Here is a 7,418-nt window from a genome sequence, read left to right as displayed (position 1 = left end):
TGAGGTGTGTTCATCAGATTGAGTGGTTAAGTTGTTAATTACCTAGACTTCGAATCACATCATCCAAGCATAAAGCTCTGTTATGCCGTAGAAAATCTATTCCTATATTCAATTCAAAATTGAAAAGAGCCACCGGCTGTCTTACTTTCGAAATTTTAGTTTTCATTCACCATGCATATGATAATTGTACATAGGTGAAATTAAAATAAAGCAACAATCTTTTGATAATTAATGCCATGCATAGAGAACATATTTAAATGATTTGACTAAACAATATAAGAAGAGGTTTTTTTCAGTCACTAAAAGATTTTATATTTTGAGTTTGGAAATTTTCACCTAATTTTATTAAAAAACCCTTAAGGGCGAGTCGATGTTAAGCAGTGAGAGGGATGAAAATCTTGGAATTAAGTTTATATTGACTTAAGTTTTTTCCATTTGTTTTATGTTGAAAGCCAATGTTTTAATGTCCACACATATTTAAACTCACTTTATTTACGCTTGACTTATTAATATAACAAATCACACTTCTTGATAACATTATGTGTATGGAATTAGGTTATTGTTTCAAATTCATTTAACATTGGAAAGATATTTCTTATAGGGACCATGAAAACCAAGAGTATTGTACATAAGTTGTCTATATCACAATAAATGAGAAATGTCTCATACTGTAAATAGAGTATTACAAACAGCAAGAATACAACTTCAAATGTATTTATTATTGAGGAACAAATGCTTCAAATTAACAATGAGATCAAGAAATAACATATTTACATTTACATTTGCTATCTGTTTGATACATCTCATATTGAATGAGTTTTGGTTCTAATAAAACAAATTAAAGAAGCAATAATTGAAAAATGGAAACCAATACCTTAAAATTATGTGCACCAATTTTCCAGAGTATGCTCTATTCTACATATGATATTTTTTGATATGTCTTTTAGATTTAATGAGTTATGGTCTGGACATGATATGACAGATTATCAAGGCAGCAAGTGTATGCCGTCTCAATTTTTTCAGGGAGCATACAATTGCATAACGGGATAACATAGGTAAAAGTAAAGAGTTGAAAATTAATACTGAAAAACTAAAGTCATAATAAAAAGAATGAAGCACTTTCATGGTTGAATTTTTTTTTTTTTTGAAAACTTATAATGAAAACATTGTCGTCATACTGAAATAGGCATTTGAGGTATATAGAGTAATTCAGTGGCAGCATACTGATTTCAATACGTATAATGGAAATATTCACCCATGTGTTTCAAAATAACTTAAGTGGATGAATGTCATTGGATAATGTCTCATACTTAAAAAAACTAAACATTTTAAAGACACTGATTGTCCTATGTTTTACTCTTGTTTTAGCGAAGTTCGCTGACATTGTGTTAAATACTCAAAATATAAAGAATATACCAGTGATATGAACTTTTAATGACATATCATAAAAAATGAACACAAACATTATAATAGATTATGTACATCATCATTCTAACATTTAAAACGATACTTTTAGAGGCAAAACTACAAATTTGTACAGCATCAAAATATGTATCTTTACATGTTATATAAAAAATAAATGAAACAAGGGCTGTTTGTAAAACACGCATGCCCCCAAATGGGCTGTCAGTTGTAGTAGAAGCCATTGTGTGATTACGTTAGAAACCATTTAACTGCTTCAGGTCACTGTGACCTTGACATTTGACCTAGTTACCTGAAAATCATTAGGGGTCATCTGCCAGTCATGATCAATGTACCTATGAAGTTTCATGATCCTAGGCCTGAGCGTTCTTGAGTTATCATCCGGAAACCATTTTAATGTTTTGAGTCACTGTGACATTGACCTTTGACATAATGACCTGAAAATCAATAGGGGTCATTTGCCAGTCAATATCAATATACCTATGAATTTTCATGATCCTAGGCCTAAGCGTTCTTGAGTTATCATCCGGAAACCATTTGGTGGACGGACCGACCGACCGACAGACCGACCGACAGACCGACGGACCGACATGTGCAAAACAATATACCCCCTCTTCTTCGAAGGGGGGCATAAAAATGACACTATTTACGGTTTCAACACATGCTTTATATTTAAACCTTTTAAAGACACGTAATCTACATTGCAAAATAAAAGTTCGGCAAACGGGATATCGTACAATCATTTATTTCATGTATCGATGAAGTTATAAGTGTAAACCTTTAAAATATAGGCGTTTTTACCCGCAAAATAAAAAAAAATACTGAACAGAATTATCCATACAAGTTCACTTTATCAACCTGTCTCAGGTGAGAATAAACATTAACAAACTCTTTACAATAGGTTTCCTTAATGCTTAAAGGTTATCTTCTACTTCAAGTTAAATTCCATACATCAAAAACAATTCAACCCTAAAAGAGTGTTCGTTAGCACAGTAATGCAAACAAAAATATGAGACAAATTGAAAACCAAATAAATGAATTATTAACTAATGTGTATGTTTTAACAAACATAAATTAAGAATGATAAAACATCAACATAAATAATGCACTTGCAGGTTAAGAATAATGCTACATTTCTTTTCTTGTAGTTGTTCTGTTAAAGTATATTATAGGAGACACTACACGTTTATGTAACACAGTATATTGCATGAGATAGGAACCATGGGTCAATATTTCTAGGCAAACCCTGAAGTTTTCCAACAAGTCCATCGTACCACCAAAATTCACTCCCGAATAACACCACAGCACAATAATGATTGACTTTAAACATAGTAACACCAGCCAAATAATATTTCTGTTTCTGTAATTGTAAATTCGGTGTTTTCAGAACATCCTCTAGCTTTATTCGTCCCAACAATGCGTGTTCGTATAAGCGGACAACAGCAATTGGTGAATATGTTGTTATTGTTCTCACAATTGTGCGTTTTCCATTGCATCTAAAAAATACCAATACATAAGTAAGACATGTAACATTATACTTAATAAGCTGATCATTATGTTAACTATCAATGAGAGTTACATTTATTGACAATATTTATCACATAAGTAGGAACAATAGGAAGCGCTTGATTTATTTGATTAACATCTAGTTAAAAATAATTGTACGTAGGTTTGCACGTGGAAGTTATTCAAATTGACTAATTGCTTCAGAAATCCAAAATTATATGGTCAGTAAATGTATTGTTAGACTTCAACGTGTATAATGAATTAACAAATAATGAGGGAAATGGGTAGCTTTTAAAACAAAATGACGCCACTACAAACATGTTCGAGTATAGTTGGTATTGTGAATAATTTGTAGTCAATAGTAGACTTTTCTAACCATTTATGTTATTATTTTTTAGTCTAAATTATGGGAAGCATTTTATAAAATGTTGTGTATGCTTCTATTAACACAAGTTTCTGGAATTAAATTATCATTCCGAAGTTTGCACATAATGCCACAACATGTTTGACGGACACTATTGACAGGCTAATTTTTAATAGTTTGTGGTTCATTAAAACATTTTTTTACATGTCTTAAATCATTTTCTTACACATTTTTTCATATAATAATTCAATATTAAATCAATACAGTATTGTAAAAACATTTACTTTCTGCCTGCTTTACGGAATTAACCAGCAATGACCAGTATTAACCAGATAATTTTGGAATTTATCAGCATTGACTGATCAGTCATATGACTGATCAATAAGTCAACCCTTCATGTAAAATTCTGCAAACAAACAATAAAAAGCTTACCGGTCATCTGAATCAGCATCTTCGTCTATATACTTATCACAATTAGCGTAACTAAGCATCCAAGTGTCCATAAGATCTTGAATAGATTGAAAGTTTCTTTCCATAACACTGAAATGTTAACAGAATTGAATGAAAGGCCATGAATGAAAACACAAGTAATTATAAAGTAAAACAAAAATTTCATAACAGAAAGTTAAGATTTTCAATATTTGCAGACGAGTGTTTTCCAATTTATGCCCAACTATTAAAGCCAATGCCAATTAAAATGATTTTTTTCATATCATATGTTATACTCTGCCATGAAAATCAAATAAAATGCTCAATGGTCAAGTCATACTACCAACTTCACAGAAAAACTTCTAATAAACCTTCAAAGCCTAAAACAGCACTTTTATTGTCTTTTTATCCTGTCACTCAAAAATTACCTCAAATTTTACACTGTCATATGCATGTGCTGTTGCGATATCGCTTTGTCCCTTGGCTCATAATGAAGGTAAGCACCCTAACCCTAACCCTAACCCTCACAACAACCATTAGAAGCATGTCAAAAGGCAATTTGATGCATTTTCTTAGGGTCAAGACAACACGACATAAAACTGCAAAGCACCATTTAGCCCTTAGGCTTTTTGTCCGTAGCAACAGACCAATATTCACAAGATAGACAATCACCATACAAATTAAAAACAATGCATACTAAAAATATTTGTCAAATTCTCATTCTGTTGTACAATTTTAATGCTCAATAATTCAATATCAATACAGAATTGCCAAACTTTTGATGGCTGTGTATCAGGAAAACAATAAAATTTACCAGTAATAACCAGTATTTAAGTAAAAGGAGGACAGTATCGGCTTGGTTTGCCCTCAGACCTTGTAAATATTCAATTAATTTGCTATTGGTCCAATCTTGACTGATGAACCAATTAACCAATCTCAAAGACTTCAATCGATATTTAAAAGGTAAACATGATGCATGAATAAATCGAATAATTATTTAATAACTCAATGATAAGTTGCACTTACACATGGCCAAAATCAGAATCTCTTTTATGTAACTGGCGCTGATGAGAACAAGTAGCATTGCTGCATGTGGAAACCCCATCCCAGACCCATGGCTTTTCGAGATGACTAATGAAAAAATCAAATTCATCACCAAACAAATTGGCAACTGTTTTCTTTTTAGGATCATCGTCGCTAGTATTACTTTTGATGAAGTTTATCCAAGTTTTTTTAGCATCAGAATAATGGGTATCATCCATTAGTTTAAAGATGGTAAGAAGTTCTCTACTTAGGATGCTATCTTTCTCATTTTGAATGGCTTCATTGAAGTTGACATTTTCTTTAAAAGCAATGTGAAGTATTGTAAGACCATTATCTATGGTACAGGTATTACTTAGAAATACCCCAACAGACTTTCCACCCCATTTCATGACTGAAGGCAACACTTTTCCTTTCTGTTTTGTTGATTTAGTGGGTGGCTGGTACTTCCTTGATTTTGTTTTTTTTCTCTGCCATTTCTCTTCTTCTAAAATTAGCTTTTGTTGGTCATTGTTCTTTTTTCTCTTAGACTTAGGCTGTCTGCACTTAGGGTATAAAAGTTCCTTAAATCTAGCATCTATTAATTGTTTGATGCCAATAACAAACTTTCCAGGTCTTGAGCGCTGTGGGACAGAAATATCATTCTTTAAAACTTTGAACCATACTTCTGCTGGAGAATTGCTATCTCTTGTTTGAGGAAAACCACATTTCTTTAACATAACACCACTCCACAGTGGGAAAATATACATGAATTTTTCAAAACATTTAAAAACAACGTCTCTTTTCATGACACATTCGGGGGATTTAATTGTCTTGGCATCAACAACTTCTACCACCTTTGAGAAGACAATTGTAAAAGGAGAACTTTCCTTGATTGTTTTTTTATCAAGACTTTCATAATCTGCTTTTAAAATGCTTTCAGTAACATCATCTTCATAATCATCATCCTCGGAAACATCTTCAATTGACAAACCTTCAGCTAATTTCGTTAAACTGTTCACGGATTGGGAATATGTTTCTGTTGAAGGACTCGAAAAGAATACCACACAAATATCGTGATAAATCTTCTTAGCTTCTGTTATTTCTGTACAGTTCTGCAATAAAGCAAAACATTGTAAAGCTAATTGTCTATCGCTTTTCTTCAATTCAGGAACAAAGCGTTTAACACATCTACTGAAGTCCTTTATCATGTGGGCACAGCACAGATGATGAACTGTACTATCTACCAGTTCAGTCTTGTTCATAACTTCAGCGCAATAGTTTAAGTACTTCTTTATATTCATATCAGAGAATGCTCTCAATGAAGATTGTAAAAGGGCTAAGCTGAAGTCAGTTTCGACTTTTCTGATTCTTAATAAGCCCCCTTTCATGGTTACTTCTCTTTTGACTAAGTTAAAAAAATATTCCAATTTTGGTATGTGGTGTTGAGTTGTAATCATATCAGCAACAGAGACTTCTGGAAGACTGGCATCAGGCTTTGTTACTATAGAGTACAGAAATGGTCTCTTTTGGTTAGCAATTTTTGGAATTATTCCTCCAGTGGAATCTATGTAAATGTCCAACATGTTATCACTAATGTATTTGATTTGTTTTTGAGATATCAGAATAGTAGTAAATGGGTCAATGGTTATTTCTCTTATATAAGGATCCTCTTGTTTCTCATATGATTCCTTTAGCAGTTGGAGTTCTCTAACATAGTCAGTGTGAATTGTTTCTTTTTTTATTTGGTCTGAAATTATTTTTCTTTACACGTGGTGTGTTGGTATGCTTGTAAAATTTCCCACTTGCATTTCCTCCTCTCTACCCATTATCAAGTCTTCAATGTGTTGAGCAGTAGCAGATTTTATAACTTTACCAAGCTGCTTTCTTGTCTCCCCGGAAATATTTCTTCTATTTACTTCATCATTAGTGTGGAAAGGAGCACCTGATAACTCACAAAATACCTGGCAGGCCTCATTTTCTGATGGTTCTTTATCTATAGAAAATGAGAATGTAACACCACATTCAATTCCTTTGCATGTTGCTTTGGCTGTACACAAATGTGCAGCAGTTCTTTTTCTACTTCCAGGTAGTTTTATACGTTGGCATTTGAAAGCCAACACACACCCTGGATGAAAGAAAGACACTTTGTTAGCTAAAACATCAGTCCAGTTGTTTTTCAGCTTTCTGTTTCTCCTACCATTTGCATAAATCACTTCTTCTGGAGAAATGTGACGCCATGTATTAGTTTCAATTTCAAAAGCAAGTTTCCTATTTTCATTATTCACATCTTGGTTTGGATTATGTTTTAATTCATCTGCATTGTCTTCTCTTTCAAAATCTGTGTTACTAGATTTATTGTCTGATTCTGCTGTTACATATACATTTTCCTCAAGTAAGTTTGGGGTTTGAGAATTCAAGTTAGGAATCTCTGATATTTTTATTTTTTTTACCAATGGTTCTAAAGTAAGGTCAATGCTTTCTATATTAGAATGAGAAGGGTTTGATGAAGCCATTTCCACAGGTTTATCTAGATGCAGATTTTTCTTTCTTTTTTTTGCTTTCACTTTATTATGTTTCACTTTTGTAACATTTATTTTAGACTTTTTCTTTGATTTCTTTAACAGTTTTTTGTTCATTTCTTCATTTTTCTCATTAAAATTATTTCCATTATCAT

The 7,418-nt window shown here is 32.3% G+C and overlaps 1 long non-coding RNA gene across 1 annotated transcript; it reads right to left on the bottom strand.

Annotated features, from left to right (window-relative positions):
• Positions 1 to 2,633: 2,633 nt before the first annotated feature.
• On the bottom strand, positions 2,634 to 5,068 carry LOC127881068 (uncharacterized). The gene is made up of 3 exons (XR_008049881.1): positions 4,748 to 5,068; positions 3,725 to 3,832; positions 2,634 to 2,918 (listed from the first exon to the last, which is right to left on the bottom strand). It is a non-coding gene; the product is annotated as an uncharacterized LOC127881068 (long non-coding RNA).
• Between the last annotated feature and the right edge of the window lie 2,350 nt (positions 5,069 to 7,418).

The sequence above is a fragment of the Dreissena polymorpha genome, chromosome 5, assembly GCF_020536995.1.
Source record: "Dreissena polymorpha isolate Duluth1 chromosome 5, UMN_Dpol_1.0, whole genome shotgun sequence".
NCBI classification, from domain to species: domain Eukaryota; kingdom Metazoa; phylum Mollusca; class Bivalvia; order Myida; family Dreissenidae; genus Dreissena; species Dreissena polymorpha.
This window is presented reverse-complemented; position numbering and strand designations above follow the sequence as displayed.